The sequence below is a fragment of the Rhincodon typus genome, chromosome 16, assembly GCF_021869965.1.
Source record: "Rhincodon typus isolate 14 chromosome 16, sRhiTyp1.1, whole genome shotgun sequence".
In the NCBI taxonomy this organism is placed as follows: Eukaryota; Metazoa; Chordata; class Chondrichthyes; order Orectolobiformes; family Rhincodontidae; genus Rhincodon; species Rhincodon typus.
The window spans coordinates 52,485,062-52,507,082 of record NC_063347.1 but is presented as its reverse complement, the minus strand read 5'-3'; the positions used below and the strand labels follow the sequence as shown (position 1 = coordinate 52,507,082).

The window sequence follows — 22,021 nt, the reverse complement described above, 5'->3', positions numbered from 1 at the left end:
CTCATTTCTGAAGAAGGGTCTAGGCCCGAAACATCAGCTTTCCTGCTCCTATGATGCTGCTTGGCCTGCTGATTTCATCCAGCTCTACACCTTGTTATCTCCACCATTATACTCTTGTCTCCTGTCATTAAAGCCAATTGTGTATCCAATTGGCAAGCTCACCCTGAATCCCACGTGACCTAACTTTACTATAATTAGTCTGCTATGCAGAACCTTGTCAAAGGCTTTACTAAAATCTAAATAAACAACAGCTACTACTCTGTTATCATTAATCATTTTGGCAACTTCCTCAAAAAAACTCAATCAAATTTGTGAGACACGATTTTTCCTTGCACAAAACCATGCTGACTATCCCTGAGCAATTTTTGCTTCTCTAAATGTCCAAAAATCCTATCTTTTACAATCACCTCCAACAACTTACCCAAAACTGAAGTGAGACTCAGAGGTCTACAGTTCCCTGGTTTCTCCTTACAACCTTTCTTAAACAAAGATACAACATTAGCCATCTTCCAGTCATCAGGCACCTCACCCTTAGTTATAGATGCACATATTTCCTCCCTTACTTCCCACAACATTCTGGAAGACATTCAATCAGATCCCAGAGATTGATCCAACTTTGTATTCTCCAAGACCTCCTGAACTTCCTCTTCTGTAATGTAAACTGTTTTTAAAACATCAAAGTTTATTTCACTGCATTCTCGAGACTCAATTTCTTTTTCCACAGTAAAAACTGATGCAAAATATTCATTTGTATCTCCCATCTCCTGGGGTTCATCACAAAGATGACCTCCTTGATCTTTAAAAGGCCCTACTCTCTCTTTAGTTACTCTCTTGCTGTTAATGTATTTGTAGAATCTCTTTGGGTTATCCTTAACCTTATCTGCCAATGCCATCTAATATCCCCTCTTTGCCTTCCTGATTTCTCTCTTAAGAATGCCCTTCACTCTTTGAAGGGATTCAATTGAACCAATTTGTCTATATCTAAAAAAGGATTCTATTATTTTTGACCAGAACCTCAATATTTTTATTCATCCATTGTTCCTTAATCTTACCAGCCTTACCCTTCACTCTAACAGGAACATAATGCCTCTGAACTCCCGAAATCACAATCTTGAAAGCCTCCCACTTGTCCAGATGTCCTTTTACCTGTGAACAGTGTACTCCAATCGACTTTTGAAAGTTCTTGTGTCATAGCATTAAAATTTGCCTTCCTCCACTTAAAAACTTTAACTTTTTGGAAGGCCTTTTCCATAACCATTTTGAAACTAATAGAATTATGATCACTAGACCCAAATTTTCCCCCCTCTTCAGTCACCTGCCCTGCCTTCTTGCTCAAAAGAAGATCTAGTTTCGTTCTTTCTCTAGTTGGAGCACCCATATATTGATAAAGAAAATTCTCTTGAACACATTTTACAATTTCTTCACCATCCAAACCTTTAACACCGTGGTAGCCCCAATCAATGTATGGAAAATGTTAAAATCCCCTATTATGATAGATCCTTGGTTAGTAAGGGGATCAAGGGTTACCAGGAAAAGGAAGAGAATGGGGTTGAGAAACATATCAGCCATGATTGAATGATGGAGCAGACTCAATGGACTGAATGGTCTAATTCTGTTCCTATATTGTATGGTCTTATAAATAAGGATGCTTCAATCCTTTAAAAACCATGTGACTATCAGAAAGTTTGTTTTGGCAGGTTAAGAGCAATGTAAGTTCCAGATGTCAATGCTGTTTACTGCTCACAGATTTGGTAACGTTACTCAGACATATATGATTAGATACTCAAGGAGGAATTTTGTCCCAGGTGGGTTGGGGTGGGGTTATTTTCTGAATTCTGACTTGAATCCACTAGAAATCAACTTATTTCTGGTTTAACTGGTATAGATTTGAAGGTCGGACAAATAAAACTGCTCAGCAGGAAGTTTAATAGACCTGCTATACCGACCATTACAACACACAGTCGGAACCAGCACCTACCAGAAGCAGCAAAAGCCAGACCATATAAATTCAAACCAGCACAAGACAACAGCGCTTTACAAGAGGCTCCACAGTGCTGAAGATGTCACCTAGTAAGGGGATGAAACGTCTGCTATTAAACCTCCCAGCTCGGCAAATACACCAACATCTACAGGAAGTTTAATAATTTTAACCAAATTTGAGACTATAAGAAATAGGAACAGGGTTGGAGGCTGTTCGGCCTCTAAAGCCTATTCTGCCATTTATTGTGATCATGGCTGGTCTGACATTCCTCATCCACTTCCTTGTACTTTCCCAATCTTTCGATCTCAGCCTTAAATATGCACAAATTCTCTACCCACGCAACTTTAAGTAGGAAGTAGTCCCAAAGACACTCGACCCTCTGAGTGAAGAAACTCCTACTCATCTCAGTCTTAAATTGACACCCCTTAATTCTGAGACTACACCCTCCAGTCCTAAACTCGCACATGAGAGAAAATATCTCAGCATCAACCCTGTCAAGCCCCTTAAGAATCCTACATTTTTTCAATGAGATCACCCCTGATTCTTCTAAACTTCATTTTACAGTCCCAACCTATTTAGCTTTTGCTCATAGGACAATTCCTGCTCATACCAGCGATCATCCTAGTGGACCTTCTCTGAGCTGATCTTTTCAATGAAAAGATAGCTCCCCTTAAATAAGGGGACCAAAGTGCTGCAGATGTTTCACCAGCACCTTGTATAGATGCAGTAAGACTTAACTACTCTTATGCTCCAACCCCCTTGAAATAAGGGTGAACATTAGCCTACCTAATTAGTTGTTGCACCTGTGTGTTAGCTTTCTGCATTTCATGCACAAGTACCTCCAAGTTTCTTTGTGTTGCAGCTTTCTGCAGTTTTGTCTATTTAATTCATTCTGTTCTTTTGTTCTACTGTTTTGACTTTCCACCTATTTTTGTGTCTTCTGCAAATTTGGCTACGATAAATTTGTTTCTTTCCTCCAAATCATTTCCATATATGTCCCAGCACTAGTCCCTGTAGAACCCCTCTGGTTACAGGTTGCCAACCTGTAAAAGAACCCTTAATCCCACTCAACCCATAATCAAATTCATTTCTCTGCTATTTTAATACAGACTTTACTCTTTGTTTTGAATATGGTGCTGCCTCTCAAAGCAGCATTAGGAACAAATGGACAAGTTTGCACAAGTTCACATGCTGGTCTTTGTGAATGGAGAATAAGGTTAGATTAGAAGTGACAGCAGATTAGTTAAGGAAGGCTTAAAAAGTTAAGAATAAAGTCAGTTATAAATCAGTAATAATGTGAATACTTGGTAAGGGAAGCTATTCAAAAATGTGGAGAATTAAAAGTAATAAATAATAAATGTGGAGAAGTGAAGTAATTAAAAATAATTTACTTGTAATTCCAAATTATATGTCCACATGGCCTTTGAAGGAAGCTTGATATTGGGTAAGATCTGTGGTGTGTTTCCTGAGAGTGTGGTGAATGCAAGTGCAATCAAGGCTTTCAAGAGGGAATTGGATTATTATCTGAAAAGGAGGAATATGCACAGATAGGAGAAGGTAGAGTAATGGCACTGAATGAGTTCCTCATCTGAAGAGATGGCACCAGCATGATAGACCAAAGGACCTTTCTCTGTGCTGTAACCATTCTGTGAGTTATGAACTTGATCATTTTAAAAATAAGTATTCTTGATTTTATTTTATCAAAGAACTGTCTCCAGAATCAAGAGGAAGAGGCGTTATGGGAAAATGGATCTTCAAAATCGGATGATGGTCAGGTACATTTTTGTGGCTGAAATGAATATCACATTTATGAATTATTGATTTGAATTAGCTTTATTGTCACATATATTCACATGAGTACAATGAAAAGTTTACAAGTCGCCACTTACAACGCCATCTTAAGTACAAAGATACATAAGTACAGATTCTTGAGTACAAATTCTTAGGAAAATAAGTAGGAAAATGAAGAAATAAAGTGCAGCATTACAGACCTTCAGTATAAAATCACAGTAACAAATTAGAAAAATTAAAGAAATAAAAATAATAGACCTTCCTTGATAGTATAACAAAAAAATTAAAAAGAAATTAGGCCACTTCATGGCTGTGGGCAGGAGGAACCCCCACCCAAATCCAGGGCCAGACCCCCAAATGCTGAAGAAAAGCAGCGTGGAGTCACAGACTTATGTCAAAGCTGCCACAAGGAAATCCAAACTGATGCCAACCAAAACTGTTACTGAAAGGAGTTCAGGCTGCTGCTGCTGCTGAGGCTGTCAAAAGGAGTCCCAGGCCCAGACCCACTTTGCCTTCAAAACCACCACTGAAGCAGCCAAGTCGAAGGACCCACCAGGATGCAAATGGTTGGACGCACAGCGCATTCTCTGCTGCAGCAGCCTCTAGGAGCCTCCTTCCTTACCTGAAGCCTCCACAAGAAGGTAAGATGAACATGCTGTTAGAAAAAGAAATTTAAAAGGATGCAGTAGGCCTGATGATAGAAGCAGATGGGCTAGGAGCCTGAACCTTGAAACTCCAGCCAATTAGATTGTGAGAGGAGAAAGATTTAACAAGGACCTGAGGGTGTTGCGTGTATGGAACGAGCTGCCAAAAGAAGTGGTGGAGGCCAGTGCACTTATAACATGTAAAAGGCACCTGGATGGAAGAAAAGGAAGGGTTTAGAGGGCTATGGGCCACATGCTGTCAAATGGGACTAGGACAGATTGGGATGGCTGGTTGACACAATAAGTTGGACCAAAGGTTTCCGTGCTGTATGACTATAATTAAAGTAGTCGAGTAATACTGGTTGTATTTTCTTTAAACAGCAGCAAGATGTTTCCAATTTAGGCATGAAAACAGTTGGCTAAAGTGAATTAGGAAAAGTAGCTTAAAAGGTAAGATGGTAGACAAGCAGTACCAGATATTTAAGATGTTACTTTATACTTCTCATGAAGCCTTTATTTGCAGAGAAGAATAAACCATTGCTAACTAGGAAAATAGAGGATGGTATCAAGTTTAAAGATAAAATATACAATATTGTAAAGATTATAGTAGGCCAGAAGGGAACATTTTTAAGCCTGTTAAGGAAGACTTAAAAATGGAGAAAATAAATTGAATAAATGAGCAAGATTTGTTTTTAAAAGAGACAGTAAGAGTTTCTGAAAATATGTGAAAAGGAGCTGAAGTAAACATTGGTTCCTCAGAAGCTGAGTTTGGGAAATTAATAATGTTAGTCATTGAAATGGCAGAGAATTTCACTGCTATGAGCTGAATCCTACTCTTGTTTTTGACTAAGTGTGAGTCATGTAGAGTTTGTTGGAGGAATTATGAGCACATTAATTGCAGTTGCTGCCCCTAAGGCATGCATTACATTTAATTTCTGCCCCATCTTCCCAGAAGAACTTGACACTCAGTGGATATTTGCCCTAAAGCCAGTATCCGCAGAGGTTGAGCCATCTTTGAATGCCTGCTCCTACCTGGAGGAACACTGGTGTTTGGCACCTGTCCTCCAAGCAGTAAGGAGAAATGACAGAGAAAGGAAGGCTAGTGCTGCATTTCTCTGAGACAGACCTGGAGGTGGATGAGGTAGTGCAGTGAAGAGATATTCTACTTCTCGAAGACTACCAAAGGAGGCTGCTCCACCAGACAATGCCAGTCAGGTCAGACATTGCAACCGAGTCAGTACCATCACTGGCTTGTCAGAGGACTGGGTTGCATTGCTGAAAAGTCAATGACCTCTTTCCACCAAAGTAAGTGCCCTCTGCTACCTCACTCACTCCATCTCTGCCATTGCACCCACCTTCCACTAATGTCCACACTCTGATACCTCATCTGCTACATGCAACACCTAACCTCACATGCTCGCCTCACCATCCATCCTCCCACACTAATCATCCTGAATGCTCTGCATGCTGCCACCTCACACCTCAACACTTTGCCCCTAGTGCACCAACACAAACATAAGACATAGGAGCAGAAATTAGGCCATTTGGCCCATCAAGTCTGCTCTGCCATTTGATCCTGGCTGATAAGTTTCTCAACCCCATTCGCCCCACTTTCTCCCCGTAACCCTTGATCCCCTTGACAATCAAGAACCTATCTATCTCTGCCTTAAATATGTTCGTTGGCCTGGCCTCCACAGCCTTCTCTGGCTGAAGATATTTCCCCTCATCTCAGTTCTAAAGGGTCTTCCCTTTACTCTAAGGATGTGCCCTTGGTTCCTAATCTCTCCTGCCAAAGGAAACATATTTTCCGAACTTCCTCTCTGTCTAGGCTGTTCAGAATTCTAAGTTTCAATTACATTCCCCCCTCATCCTTCTAAACCTCATCAAGTATAGAGTCAGAGTCCTGAAACATTTCTCATGTTAAGTCTTTTGTTCCTGGTATCATTCTCCTGAACCTCCTCTGGACCTGTACATCCTTTGAGGTATGGGGCCCAAAATTGCTCACAGTACTCTAAATGTGGTCTGACCAGTGCTTTATATCCTCAGAAGTACATCCCTGCTTTTATATGCTAGTCATCTTGAAATAAATGCCAACATTATATTGCCTTCCTGACTACTGACTCAGCCTGCAAGTTTACCCTAGAGAATCCTGGACTAAGACTTTCAAATCCCTTTGCACTTCAGTTTTCTGAATTTTCTCCCCATTTAGAAAATAGTCTATGCCTCTGTTCTTCCTACCAAAGTGCGTGACCTCACACCTGTATTATCCATTTGCACATTTTTCATTTACCCCTTTTATGTCATTGCAGGTGAAGAATGGGCAGATTAACAGCAGACAGCTGGAGGGGTGTCAGACATCCATGTCCTAATTTCAGATGAGAAAAGAATCCCCATCCTTGCAGAAGAGGACCAGGAAGGATGTGATTACACTGGAGGGGGTGCAGAGGAAATTCACCAAAATGTGGCCTGGAATGAAGCGGTTCAGCTATGAAGGGAGGCTGGATAAGCTCGGGTTGTTTTCTTTGGAGCAGGGAAGCCTGAGGTATATAAGATTGAGGGGTATGGACACGGTGGATAGGCAGTAGTTGCTCCCTTTATTTGAAAGGTCAGTGACGGGAGACCATAAATCTAAAATAAAAAGCAGAAAGTTTAGAGGTTTTGAAGAAAAAAAATTCAGACAGTGATGGAAGTCTGAAATGTACTAGAGAGTTAGTAGACACAAGAAACCTCAACCTTTAAAAAGTACTTGGATGAGCATATGATATATCATAACATTTGAGGCTGTGGGCCACGTGCTGGAGAGTGGGGTTAATGTAGAGAGGTTGACGCAGCCTTGAACAGCTGGAGGGCCTTCTCTGTACTGTATGATCCTGTATCACTTTTCTGTATGACAAGTGCATTGACCATCTCAGGGTCAATCTCAGACTCATTGACAGAGACCCAGCCGCCTCCATCAGAGGAGAGTCATTAACTGCACACAAAGATAATGCTGAGTCCTGGAAGGAAGCATAATACCAGCATCCCAACTAGCTCCAATGGTGACACCTCAGTAGAGTCCATACCACCGTTCAGTGTGCTGTTGGAGTAATTGGTATGTGACCCTGTGGTCTTGGCACTGACAGATTTAGTATAAATACACAAGGTAGATCTGGAACAGCATGCAGGATGTATGGGATACAATGGCCCTCATTGCTCAAAAACTGGAGTAATGCAGTGATTACTGCTACCACATGTTTGCTTCCATGAACACTTTGATGGCTGCCATTGAGAGACTGGCCCAGCACCTCGGTGGAGAGTTGTGCACTTCTTCATGCTGGTCAAGATGCTTTCTCCTCACATGTAGACAGGATGGTACTCGGGACACTGCAGATGTGACCAGGCCCTCTGCTTGCATGTCCCTGCCCTTAAGCCTTGGTAGTTCAAGCCGAGAAGGGTCAGTTGGCCTCTGGCAAGAACACCCTCAGCATGTCCGTTTCATCCAGACACAAATGCCTCTTATGCCTGCATAAACAAACCTCCATGGCCAATGGGTTCCTATAAGGGGCAGCCTCCTTTCATGCCATCTGTGGAACAAGAGAACTCAATGTGGCACAGCGGGAAGGCCAAGAAAACGAAAATGTACCAAGGGCATAGGGGGCACAGCTGGCAATATTGTGTAAATAGTTCACATTTTCTTTATAAACACTTGTTTTTCACTGTTACTGTTCTTTGTTTCATTGCACATGTTGTTTGTTTCTCTGTATAGGGTCTAAATGTTTTGTTGTGCCAATCACCATCACTCCTTGGGCACTAATGAAATGCAATGATTGAGGGTCTGTCAGGCACCAAGGATATAATGTGGGAGCAAGGGTAGCAATGTGTGTACATTGGCTTGTTCTGACATCTTCGGCCCCTTTTCAACATTGCATACAGCTGGTTGTGTGGGGGAGTGCAAGTCTCAGTGAGGTCCCAAACAGTGAGTGTCAAGGAAGTGCAACAATTTGAGGTCAGTGCAGGATGGCCAGGGAGTATGCACCATGTGTGCCTCTGTTGCCAGCATATCATGTATTTGAGGCCATTGTTCTTCCGCTGTGAGCACCCAGTGACCAGTTGTAGACACACTCTCACGTCAGCTTGCTTACACTGCCCATTGTGAGTGCATTTACGGCCATTCTCCTCAACATTGCACACTTGCCATGTCTTTCATGATTGAAATCACAGCAAACAGTCCTCTGGCAATTAGTTCCAGCCTCAGGGTGAATGTGTTGCTGAGAACCCAAATATCAGCCCTTCTTCCAGATGCCCACTCAGTAAATCTCACAGGGTTCACATTTCCCCAAGCCGTGCACGTGAAAATCCAATGTGACACAATGATGTACAACAAGATTCATGTGCCATTTCTCTTCAGACTATGGCCACCTGCCTGGTTGGATGTTGTATCATTTGCCACCTCAAGGCACAGTAGGAGAAGGCTTGGCATGCATGTTGCAGGCATGCTGGTAGGCGCCAGGTGAATGCGCACCAAGGGAGCAATCCCCATGGGCAGTTTGATCTACGTCATGGATTGAGTGCATGTTCCTGTGTAGTAAATGTACCTGATACAGCCAAACCATGCTGGTTGCTGTTTGTCCTGCTAGACAAGTCTGGGCTTCCAGGAGACAATGTCAGTGTATTAGAGACATGCCAGAATGTTGGCAATGGCTCCCTAAATATCAGGTGCCAGTGTACTATGGGGAGGATTGGAACGGCTGGTGTTCATGGATTGTGTCCTCCTCTATGGTTTGGCTGTGGGCAAGATGGAAGTCGTTCGGTGGAGGCAGTGAGCTGAACCTGCCAAAAATCCCACTCAAGTTTCCATTTTGGGTGTCCAGACGGCTTGTTTGTTGGGCGGGTTTGATACAGTCATAATCGGAATATTAATGAGATGACTTTTTGACCATCACCCTTGGTCCCTGGATCTGGTTAACTACATTCTAGGATCTTAAAAGAAGTGACTATAGAGATAGTGGATGCATTTATTCTAATTTTCCAAAATTCCTAGATTCTGGAAATGTTCTAGGTGATTGGAAAATCTCAAATGTAACACTTCTGTTCAAGAAAGGAAACAAAATAGCAAACAAATGAGAGTAAGTCTAAATATCTGTCAAAGGGAAAATGTCAGAATCCATTAGCAAGAAAAGAGTAACATTTAGGAACAGGAGTTGGCCATTCAGCCCTCAAGCCTGTTCCACTAATCATTGAGATCGTGGCTGATCTGTGGCTTAACTACATATACCTACCTTCATATCCCTTAATACCTTCACTTAACAAAACATTTATCTCTCTCAGATTTAAAATTAACAACCAATTTAGTATCAACTGCTGTTTGTGGAAGAGAGTTCCAAACCTCTACCACCTTTGATGCGTAGACATGCTTCTGAACATCTCTGCCAAATGGTCTGGCCCTAATTTTTAGACTATGCCCCCTACTTCTGGAATCCCCAACAGTGGAAATAGTTTATCTCCCTACCTTTTTGTGTTAATAGCTTGAAGACATCTATCAGATCACCCCTTTACCTTCTAAATTCTGGAGAAAACAGATCTAATTTGTGAACTTTCTTCAAAACTTAATCCCTGAAGTCCAGGTATCATTTTTGTAAACCTGCATTGTACATACTCCAAGGCCATTATGTCCTTCCAAAGGTGCAGTGCCCAGTACTGTCTGTTCTCAGTACTCCAAATGGGGTTGAACCAGAGTTTTACATAGCTGCAGCATTACAGCTGTGACCTTATACGCTGGTCATCTAGATATAAAAGCCAGCATTTCATTTGTTTTATTGATTATTGTGGCATTTTAAAGATTTATGCACCTGAACCCTCAAGCTTCTTTGGACATCTACAGTTTTAACTTCATACCATCCAGAAAGTACCCTGATCTGTCCTTTTTCGGTCCAAGACAGATAACCTCAGACTTGTTTAATTCGCTTAGTCTATCAATATCCCTTTGTAATTTTATGTTACTGTCTACAGTGTCTCAGTGCCATCTAACTTGGTGTTGTCAGCACATTTGGATGTATGACATTCTTTGCCATTGTCCAAGTTGTTCCTAATGTGAATTTAGAAGTCATATTCCAATCAAGGAGGATAGAAAGAAATTGCATTTGGCAAAGTTATTGAAGTGCTTGCTACATCCTCAAAGAAATGTGAATGAAGAGGAACTAGTAATATATTTGATAAGGTTCCACATCAAAGGTTATTGCATGAGTTAAGAGTTCATGTGGGGGTGGGATTAGCACGAAGAGTTGGCAAACAAAGAGAAAACAGAAGGTGGAATCTTAAAGGAGTGTGGGTGATGTGAACTACAGCAAAATCTTGGCAGAATCAGGTAAAAAATTTGAGGCCCATTTTGATGTCAGGATATCTTACTCCACCTTTTATGCTTTTCACAGGTGGCATCATGAGATTCTCACTAGCAATGAGATGCTAATTCGCAAGGATTAATGGTTGTTAAATACCTTGTTAACACCACGAATAGCCTCCATAATGTTCAAATTCTCATCTTGCCAAACTCAATCTTGACAAGGAAACCAGAGTCGGTACCTGGGGAGTTCAGTTAGCTGCTTGCACCAAACCACTTCCATGCTACCTTAAAGTAATCGGCAGATCGGCAAGATACATGGGCACTGCTGGACTCATTACTCTTCCGTAGTCGGCCCAAACTTGACCATACGATCTGGAAGCGCACACTTGAATTGCAGGATGCACCAACAACTTTCATTGAAAGGTTGCAGTGAAGATACTTTGCACACAGGAGAGACACCCAGCTCACACACTGGACTAAACTGAAGCTCTAGCAGCTTGTAGCACTTGCTTGCTCATAGCATCCTGGTTTGCCTTGCCTTGACTAGATCCAGTGGAATAGGCAGTCTTTGTTTTAGTGCCTAAAGTGAGAAATCTTCCTATTACTGTCTTGTCTGAATTGTGTTTTGTGTTGATTACAAAAATGCAGTGTGAAGTCAATATGTTTGTATAAGTAAGCTTATAGCAAATTCGGATTTTCGGACATGGCAGTATTCTCAGGAATATTTCTATTATGGCATAGAATTGACAGCTAAAATGTTTTGGCTGTAGCGTACACAAATATACAGTCCACACCTGCCATGCCATGCAAATCAACATTACTTTATTCTAAAGGGAAGCTGTTGATTAGACATTTTGCCAGTGATATAGGTCCAAGGGAAGCTGTTGCCTTTGCCTTAATCAGATGTACAGATATAAGGTTTGGTAACTGAAAATGCAAAAGGTTGCTAGCAGATAGTGTGCCAACTTGTATGGTTGCAATCAAATTTGTATTAATTACAGAAGATTAAATAACTCAAGGAGACTTATTAGTAATAGGTTTAAGGAAAGCGTGATCAATCTCTAAATGACTTCCCATTTTCTCCTTTAAAAAACAAAGAATTGCAGATACTGGAAATCAGAAATTTCTGGAAAAACTCAGCAGGTCAGGCAGCATCTGCAGAGAGAAAGCAGAGTTAACATTTCAGAGCAGTTCAGAAGAAGGGTCACTGGGCCCTAACATTAAATCTGTTTTCTCTCCAAAGATGCTGCCAGACCTGTTGAGTTTTTCCAGCAATTTCTTTGTTTCCCATTTTCTCCTGATTCCTTAAGTTGTCAGTTATCCTCAATTGTTTTTGTTATTGTCGCTTTTTGACTTTTGTTTTAACTTGAGTAAAAAGATAGTTTGAAATGTTCTTTACCACTTTGTTAATTAAACGTGGAGGCATATGCAGTCAATACCCAGTGATGGACACTTAACTATTAACTTGAATTGTCCGATTACGACCAAACTCAATCATGAAATGTTGATTTCCCTGCTAATCTTAAATAAAGATTCTTGGAGTGTATAGAGATTGTTTTCTAGTACTGTACATTAAGGAACCAACTAGAGGGCTATTTTTAGATACTGTAATTTGCATTGAGATCAAATTAATCATCTTTTTGAAGGTGTCTTTAGGGAAGAGTGACAATAATATGTCTCAATTTTACAATGAATTTGCAAGTGACATCGTTCAATCCAAAACTGGTGTCTTAAACCTGAACAAAGCAAACTGTGAACCGATGAGGGGCAAATCAATTTAGCTGTGGTAAACTGGGAAGCTATGTTAAAAGGTATTACAGTAGACAGCAGTAAAAAGTATGACAGTAGACGGACAGGCCTAACATTTAAATAATTAATACTTGACTTACAGCAAACATTGAGGCACAAAATCCCAACTTTAAAAGTGATTGAATAGCATCTAACGAGAAGTGAAACATTGAGTTAGACCAAGGAAAAGTGTTAATGAGGTTGACAAAAATAAGTAATAACCTTGAGGATTGGGAGCATTTTACAATTCAGCAAAAGAGTACCAAGATACTGATAAAGAAAGGAAAATTAAAAATGAACTGTGAAAGCTTTTAAAGGTAAATTTAAAAAGGAAGAGATTAGCAACGACAGATATGGGTCTGCTACAGACAGTCAGGAGATGAAATGACAGACAATCTAAAAAATACTGTGTAACTCTTCACAGAGGAAGATTTTTAAAAAACCAAGGAGCGAATGAGAAACTGTAAGCAGGGAAGTGATGCTGCACCTCTACATATCATTGGTCAGAACACTTTTGGAGTATTGTGCTCAGTTTTGGGCACATTATTTAAGGAAGGATCTTAAAGCCCTGGAGAGAGTTAAAAGGAGATTTGTGAGAATGATGAGATAACAAGGTGTAGAGTTGGATGAACACAGCAGGCCAAGCAGCATCAGAGGAACAGGGAAGCTGACGTTTCGGGCCTAGACCCTTCTTCAGAAAAATCTTTGTTAGAGTGATACTAGGAATGAGGGATTTTAGATAGAAAGAAAGATTAGAGAAATTGTGTTTATTTTCCTTGGAGCAGAGAAGATTAAGAGGTGACCTTATTGAGGTGTTCAAAATTATGAACAATTTTTTTTACAAGGTATAGAGGGATGTTATGTTTCCACTAGTTGGTATGTCAGTAACTAGGGGGAGGTTTGCAATTTCAAGATTGTCAGCAAGAGAGCTATGAATGAGATAAGGAGAAACTTCTTTCGTTGGTTGTTAAGATTTGGAATGCAGTGGAGACGGATTCAATGTGAGGTATTCAAAGAGAAATTGGTATATATTTGAAAGTGATGAATGATGCTGTGCAAAACTCTGGTGCGGCCGTACTTGGAGTATTGCGGACAGTTCTGGTTGCCACATATCGGAAGGATGTGGAAGCATTGGAAAGGGTGCAGAGGAGATTTACCAGGATGTTGCCTGGTATGGAGGGAAGGTCTTATGAGGAAAGGCTGAGGGACTTGAGGCTGTTTTTGTTAGAGAGAAGAAGGTTAAGAGGTGACTTAATAGAGACATACAAGATGATCAGAGTATTAGATAGGGTGGACAGCGAGAGCCTTTTTCCTTGGATGGTGATGGCTAGCACGAGGGGACATAGCTTTAAATTGAGGGGTGATAGATATAGGACAGATGTCAGAGGTAGGTTCTTTACTCAGAGAGTAGTAAGGGCGTGGAATGCCCTGCCTGCAACAGTAGTAGACTTGCCAACTTTAAGGGCATTTAAATGGTAATTGGATAAACATGGATGATAATGGAATAGTGTAGGTTAGATGGGCTTCAGATTGGTTTCACAGGTCGGCGCAACATCGAGGGCTGAAGGGCCTATACTGCGCTGTAATGTTCTACATATACGGCTAGAGAATGGGACTAGCTTGGTAGCTCTTCGGGAACCAGTACAACCTCCTCCGCACCCCCCCCCCCCCCCACAACCCCATAATGGAGCATATAGCCCTCTTTGCTGTATAATTCTGTGATATTATAAATTAGCATTAGTTAAAAAAGTGATGGTGGAGAAATTAATTAGACAGAAGTTGGTAAATCCCTAGACTTGATGGTTTCCATCCCAGAGTGTTGAAAGAAGTGGCTGTAGCAGTAGTGAATATATTTATCATAATTTTCCAAATTCTATAAGTTATGGAATGGTTCCTGCAGATTAAGTGATTGTAAATGTAACATCATGGTCTCGGAAAGGAGAAAGAGAAAACTGGAAACTACAGACCTATTAGTTTTATATATTTAGCAGTGAAAATGTTAGAATTCATTATAAAGTATATCATAACTGGATGTTTCAAAAATAATGGTAGGATTATGCAGAGTCACTGTAGATTTATGAAAAGGAAACTTATGTTTGACAAATCCATAGGAGTTTTGAGGATATAACCAGCAGAATGAATATGGAGAAACCAGTGTTTTTGAATTTTCAGAATGCTTTCAATTAAGTCCCACACAAGGTCAGTAAACAAAATTACAGCACTTGGAATTGGGGATGATGTGCTAGCACAGATTGAGAATTGGTCAACAGATAGAAAATAGTAGGAGTACATTATTTGTTTTCAGGTTGTAGGCTGTGCCTACTAGTGTATTGCAAGGAACAGTGTTTGGGCCCCAGTTATTTACAATCTGTATTGGTGATTTAGATGTGAAAACCAATTAATATTTTCAAGTTTGCTGATGACACCAAATTTGGTGGGAATGTCAGTGGTTGGGGGGGATGCAAAGAGGCTTCAAGGGAATTTTGACTGGATGATGGAGTGAACAAAATCATAGGAGATGGAATATAATGTGGAAAAATTTAAATTTATTAAATGGTAAGAGAATCAGAAAGTGTATTTTTTTAAATGGGGAGAGTTTGGGAAGTGTTGGTGTCCAAAGAGCAACGAACATGTAGGTGCAGCAAGGAATTAGGAAGGCAAATGTTAGTGTCAGTTGCAAGACCATTTGAATACAGAGTAAAAATGCCTTGCTATAATAATATGTGCTCACTTTTGGTCCCCTTGCCAAAGGAAGGATATACTTGCATTAAAGGGACTGCGCCAAAAGTTCTCCAGATTGATTTCTGCAATAGTGGGATTCTCTGATGAAGAGGAATTGAGGAATTTGGTCTTGTATTCTTTTGAGTTTAAAACAATGAGTGGTGATTTCTTTGAATCTTACAGAATTTTTGCAGGACATAACTGGGGTCTTTACCACCAGATAAGTGGTACCCCCACTATTTATTTTCTACAGAAATTTATCCAATTCTTTTTGTAGACTACTTTTGAAATGATTTTCTTGTATGGAGCTGTGTTTTCCAACCCTAACCATTTGTTCTATAAAAGAATTCTCCGTCATGTCACCTGGTAATTTATTGAGGGAGTAACGATGATCTACCCCTCCTATCATTACCCATATCTGTTGCTGATGCTTCCTGTAAGGTACACCGCTCTCGGTAATGTACAATATGTTGAAATGATCACACTGCCATAATAGCAAGTTTAAGTAAGACTGAACATCAAGCTCCCAACAGCAAATGTGAGAGTTGCTGGTAAATGCATGAACAAAAGCGCAGCTGTGATTGGAGCAACAACAAGTAGGGGAGAAAGGGAATCTGTAAGTGGAGGAGTAACGAGTACAGAAGAAGGGGATCTATGATTAGAGAAGCAGAAAGATTGAGTTGGGAGTTGGACGGTATATCTGGAAATGAGCAGCAAGACTATCTTTAACATTGAGAAAGACAATTTGATGGCACGGTGGATCAGCGGTTAGTACTGCTGCCTCAGCGCCAGGGACCTGGGTTTGATTCCACCCTCTGGTGACTGTGTGTGGAATTCACACGTTCTCCCCATGTCTATGTGGGTTTCCTCTGGTTGCTCCAGTTTCCTCCCATAGACCAAAAATGTGCGGGTTAGGTGGATTGGCCATGGGATATGGAGGGTTACAGAGATAGGTTAAGAGGGTTGGTTGAGTGTGGTGCTCTTCAGAGGGTCAGTGTGGACTCAATGGGCTGAATGACCTGCTTCCACACTGTATGGATTCTATGACATGTGACAGCTTGGAAACTTAAGAATGATTGCAGCTTTCTAGGTTAATAGATGAGACTTGATTACGTATGGTTTCATTTCATTATTTAGTCAGATGAATGGGCTTTTAAGATCATTCATGATGTAATCCCAGACCTACACTTGCGACATTCTGCCTGCTCCTTCCCAATTTCCACGACTCCTGGAACGCTTCTGTTGGAAAGGGAAGTTAAAAGCCCAGCTGTGGAATATGAGAGGTAATGGGATGTATAGAGAGTGATAGAATTAGACCTCTAAGGGTAATAGTATCATGTGACCAGTAAGAGGAGAGGCGGGAATGAGAAGGGTGAGGGTAGAGTATAACCATATCAGTGAAAGGATGTTTGTAATGTGTAAAGGGAGAATTGGGATGGTGATTGATTTGAAATAGAATAGGATGTGTGAGGGGAGGGAGAAGCAAATGGAATGTGCGAGAATTGAAAGGTAGAATGACTTTGAATAGGGAGGTAGGAAGGAATCATTGAGTAAAGGACAATGTTCCTTCTAAGGCATACAGGCTTGTGACTACACAGCAGTCTGGAATGTACCACTTGTTGAATTAAGCAAGCTGCTCATAACAATTTCCAATTCCAAAGCATCAGCCAAGTTGTCTGCTGCAGTTCAGCTTGATGGCAAACTTTTGTTTAATGATGTGTCTGAGAAGCAACTGCGGATCGTTTACTGCATTATAGTGCTTTGTCAGTACATGTTATTATTTATTGCTTTCTCATTGTCATCTGTCTTCTGTTCTGTTCCAGTGATATTTATCACAAGCTCAAGGAATAGCACCTCGTCACACTTTGTTGCTGTCTGGCCATAATATTGACTTTACCAGCAATGAAGGTGCTATTTTCCCTCGAGGTAGGTGCTGCCAGTGGTGTACTACTGTTTGGAGAATTGAAAGGCCGGCAGATTGGAACTAAGAAGGGGTATTTTCAGTCCTTTAGTGAAACACCATAATGGTGAAATGGACTGCACCTATAGTATAAACTTGCTTTCTTCTTTCACTAGAATTTATAATCTGTTGTAGTCTCTATACTAGTTTTTCATGGTTCCAATTCCTCTTACCTATCCTCCTCTATTCTTTGTGCTTCTGAAATATGTCTTGTATTTACATGATTCATAAGAATCATAGAGCTGTACAGCATGGCAACACAGACCCTTTGGTCCAACTCGTCCAAGCTGACCAGATATCCTGTATCCTGTATTAATGTAGTCCTATTTGCCAGCATCTGGTCCATATCCCTTTAAACCCTTCCTATTCATATACCCATCCAGAAGCCTTTTAATTGTTATAATTGTACCAACCTCCACCACTTCCTCTGGCAGCTCATTCAATGTATGCACCACCCTCTGTGTGGAAAAAGTTGCCCCATAGGTCCCTTTTAACTCTTTCCTCTCTTACCTTAAAACTATGCCCTCTATTTTTGGACTCCCCTACCCTGGGGAAAAGACCATGTATATTAACCCTATCCATGCCCCTCTTCTACAAGGTCATTCCGTAGCTTCTGATGTGCCAGAAAATATCCCCTCCCTATTGCACAAACCCTCCAACATCCTTGTAAATCTTTTCTGAACCCATTCAAGTTTCACAACATCCTTCTTATAGCAAGGAGACCTAAAATGAATGCAGTATTCCAAAAGTGGCCTAACCAACATATGCAGTGGCAACATGACATCCAAATTTCCATACTCAATGCACTGACCAATAAAGACAAGCGTACCAAACACTTTATTTACTATCCTGTCTACCTGCGATACTACTTTCAAGGAACTATGAACCTGCACTCCAAGGTCTCTTTATTCAGCAGCACTCCCCAGGACCCTACCATTAGGTGTAAAAATCCTGCCCACTTGCCTTTCTAAAATGTAGCACCTCACATTTACCTAAATTAAACTCCATCAGCCTACCTGATCAAGGTCCAGTTGTACTCTGATATAACCTTCACTGTCCATTACACTACCAGTTTTGGTCCACAGACTTACTAACCATACCTCATATATTGACATCCAAATTACGGGCTTCCAGTCTGAAAAGCTACCCTCCACCAACAACCTCTTTTCGAGCCAGTTTTGAATCCAAATGGCTAGTTCTCCTTGTATTCAGGGTGATCTAACTTTGTTAATCAGTCTACCATGTGGAACCTTGTTGAGCGCCTTACTGAAGTCCATATTGATCACGTCCACCTCTCTGCCTTCATCAATCCTCTTTGTTACTTCTTGAAAAAGCTCAATCAAGTTAATGAGACACAATTTCCCATGTACAAAGCCATGTTGACTATCTGTAATCCATCCTTGCCTTTCCAAATGCATGTAAATCCTGTCCCTCAGGATCCCATCAAAGAACTTGCCCACCTCTGATGTCAGGTTCACCAGCCTGTAGTTCGCTGGTGTTTCCTTACCACTTTCTTAATTCGTGATGCTACATTAGCCAACTTCTAGTCTTCCGGAAGCTCATCTGTGGCTTTTGATGATACAAATATCTCAGCAAGGGGTCCAGCAATTACTTCCCTAGTGATTCTTTATTTTTGTCTCCTGCATGTAGCATCTTTACAGACTATACAACTGAAGATTTTTTTCTAGGATCTAATTTCTAGGTAGATAGTAGGCACAAAAGGACTAAGTTTGGCACATGACACTTGACATTTTTGAGGCCACAAATGGTCTTTCCAGGACCATTCTGGGTAATTCACTGGTGCCAAGTGAAGCTTTGCTTGTTCCTTTGCTTTGTTACAATTATGATTTTATAAGTAGTTTTGACATTCTCTTCCACTCGGGTAAAATGTGGGAGGCCATGCGACCTATGCTAAAGTCTGCTTATGAAAGGTCTGGATGATGAGGCTGCTAATAGTTACAGGAAAGCCTAGATTGTTTTTCTGGTACAAAGGTGCAAAGTGTTTAAACTTGGAGACAACAACAGCACCTGAGTACTAACAGTGAATGTGGTGAGTTTCTGAATTCCCAGTGAATTGTCAAGGATGTCAGGTTGTAAACACTACACTTGCTTCCATAATGAAGCAAATTGGTCTGAAAAGGATAGTTAATTGCTGTCTAGTTGGATACAAGGCCAGTATGACTCATGTTGCCATGGTGATGGCCTTAGAATTGGGAAGGATATGGAGAAAGTTTCTAGGTTAGGAATGCAGTTGGAAACTTGTGAATTTGGTCTTTTAAATCTGAGCATAACGAGTAAAACAAAGCTGGTGGATTCACTTAGATTATACAGCAGGGAAGATCTCCAGTAAGACCAATAATAATATTTATTGGAGCTCACTGCAGATTCTGCATTTAGCCAGTAGTTCTTAATAGGACAATTTAAAACGCCATCAAAAAGGTGTAGTCACATTTTTATGGAAACACGAGTGTTCATTTTCCACTCTCCTGCATTTCACTGGTGGTCTAGCCTCTGGTCCCTAATTTGTGCTTTCAAATTCCCACTGGACACAACGTAGGCACTGCCAGCTTGCTACAATTACTTAAATGTGGCTTGAGGATTGACACTGATGGATTCATGTTTTGAAACAAAGATTTTTCCCTCTGCTCACCCTGACCTACAGGTATGAATGAATTTCGACATCTGTTTTTCTCTGAGTGTTTTATCTGCCTCTTATCCCCATATCTGTTTCTTAATTGATACCTATCTATAATATCTTTGATGCTGAAGAAGGTGAAACTCAATTGTCAACTAATTTATGTTTTCTCAATGCATGCTGTTTGTGTTTAGCATCTTCTATTTTTATTCCAGAAACAAATGATATGAGCTGAAGCAGGAAGAGACTTCTCCCATCAATGAAAGACAACACAGTTGTTGAATTTGTAATGCACTGAGTTCTGTTTTGATAGCTTGCAATAAATGACTGCTGACATCTGTTTTAAATGCAGGAGATCCAATCTAATCCTGATACCACACATTATATTCACAATTATTCAACCCAACTGGTTGTTTACTGCTTAGTGTATGAGAAGTACTCCAATTATAATTCATGATTTAATGGATAATATTTCAGCAAGTGATGGATGATTAATTGCTGAGAATATTTAAAGTAGAATTACCATAATCTAGAGCTGGTGCAATTGATTCTGAACGCATTTCAGTAATTAGATGCAAAAGGTATTACACTGTTTTCCTCCCTATGATATGAAGGATTTTGCATCAATGTGCATTTTTGAGGTAGTATCTGATAAAGTGTGGTCTGTAGTATTTATTTCTACTCAGAGACTGTCAGGTGTGGAAAATAAGTTTTGGAATCTTACCACTGTTCTAGTATGTTTGCTAGTTCACCTTGATGAAAAGATCGTAGAGTTTACTGAAACTTATGAATTTGCAAAGATATCAGTCAATCTATATGTGAGATAGGGCAGTGTATGCATTGTGATCACTCCTGAACTTTTAAGTTCCTGATGGATTTATCACAATTGAAAATTTTATTGACAAGGTTAATCCTAGGGACCTGATCGAAGAATAGGTTCTGTGTTCTGTTAATCTTCATTTTTCTATCCCTGGAGGAATATTACCAATCAATTTTGCTACTTTGCTATTTGCTGTTGACCAACAAAAGGCACTAATACCCAGTGTTTCCTGTAAGATGTGTGGTTGGGCAGCTGCTTCAAGATTCTGTGCACACAGAACAGCATTCTGACACATTGACTTCTGGCTGTGCACAAACATACAGCATACAGCAAAAGGAACTAGGGTACTGTTAATACCTCCTTCACAAGCAAGATGATTTTTTTGGAGGAGGGATGTCCAGGATTGAAAGTGCCAGTTTTGCTAAAAGATTTACAGACTGAAATGGCAGTTTCTTTTTTTCCTATGTTCTGGAATAAATAATGCTGTTGTCAAGTTAATTTTAGATCTAAAAAGAAGAGTGCATTGTTGGGACTTTTTTTTATCTCAGAAATTAAAAACATTTTTCTCAATCCTCAAACTTCTCTGTGTATAACAATGCTTTTCAAACACAAAACTATTTCCTGAAAGTCATTCTAAGCCTTTCATATTGAATATTCTGTTGAGAAAAGTGAACTCATTGAGCAATAGACCTTTTTTTAATGAATGCACAGTCAAGTTCTGAGATTATCTAGGAATCCAGGCTGTTAGCGCAGAGCTTGCATGCTGGGAGTGCATTTCCGGAATGTTAATTTATGGTTTGATGTCCATAAGAATTGCACATACTTTGAATTTCTGAAGTTGCTTCTTCAGTTTTGCACTGGGCGTTAGGATTATTAAAATCTGTCCTTCTATATTTTACTTGTTGCACAGTAATGCATTGTGTTCTTCACAGCTCAGTAACCTTCAATACAAAAGGAAGGGATATATGTGAGACATTAGATGGGCTGGAATGTCCTTTGATACAGCTTTTCTCAGCTTTGTATCACCATTCAGACTGGGGTCATTGAAGTATAATCCATTTTTATCCTCTTCTGAAGGATTCCAACTTCACATTCACTGCCATTTTACACAAGTAACTAGTCTTCAGATCTGTTGATACTGATAATTGCAAAGTTACTCAATTATAGAATGTAGAGATAGTAGGAACTGCAGATGCTGGAGAATCCGAGACAACAAGGTGCAGGGCAGGATGAACACAGCAGGCCAAGCAGCATCATAGGAGCAGAGGGGCTGACGTTTCGGGCCTAGACCCTTCATCAGAAAAGGGGGAGGGGAAGGGGGTTCTGAAATAAATAGGGAGAGAGTGGGAGGCGGATAGAAGA

At 40.4% G+C, this 22,021-nt stretch overlaps 1 long non-coding RNA gene across 1 annotated transcript in view; it reads left to right on the top strand.

The window, feature by feature from the left end:
* Window positions 1-20,179, top strand: part of LOC125485147 — a 28,081-nt gene extending 7,902 nt beyond the window's left edge. The window contains exons 4-5 of the long non-coding RNA XR_007263914.1: window positions 17,068-17,170; window positions 20,055-20,179. This is a non-coding gene — a long non-coding RNA (uncharacterized LOC125485147). The remainder of the gene's footprint in view (window positions 1-17,067; window positions 17,171-20,054) is intronic.
* The last annotated feature ends 1,842 nt before the right edge of the window (window positions 20,180-22,021 follow it).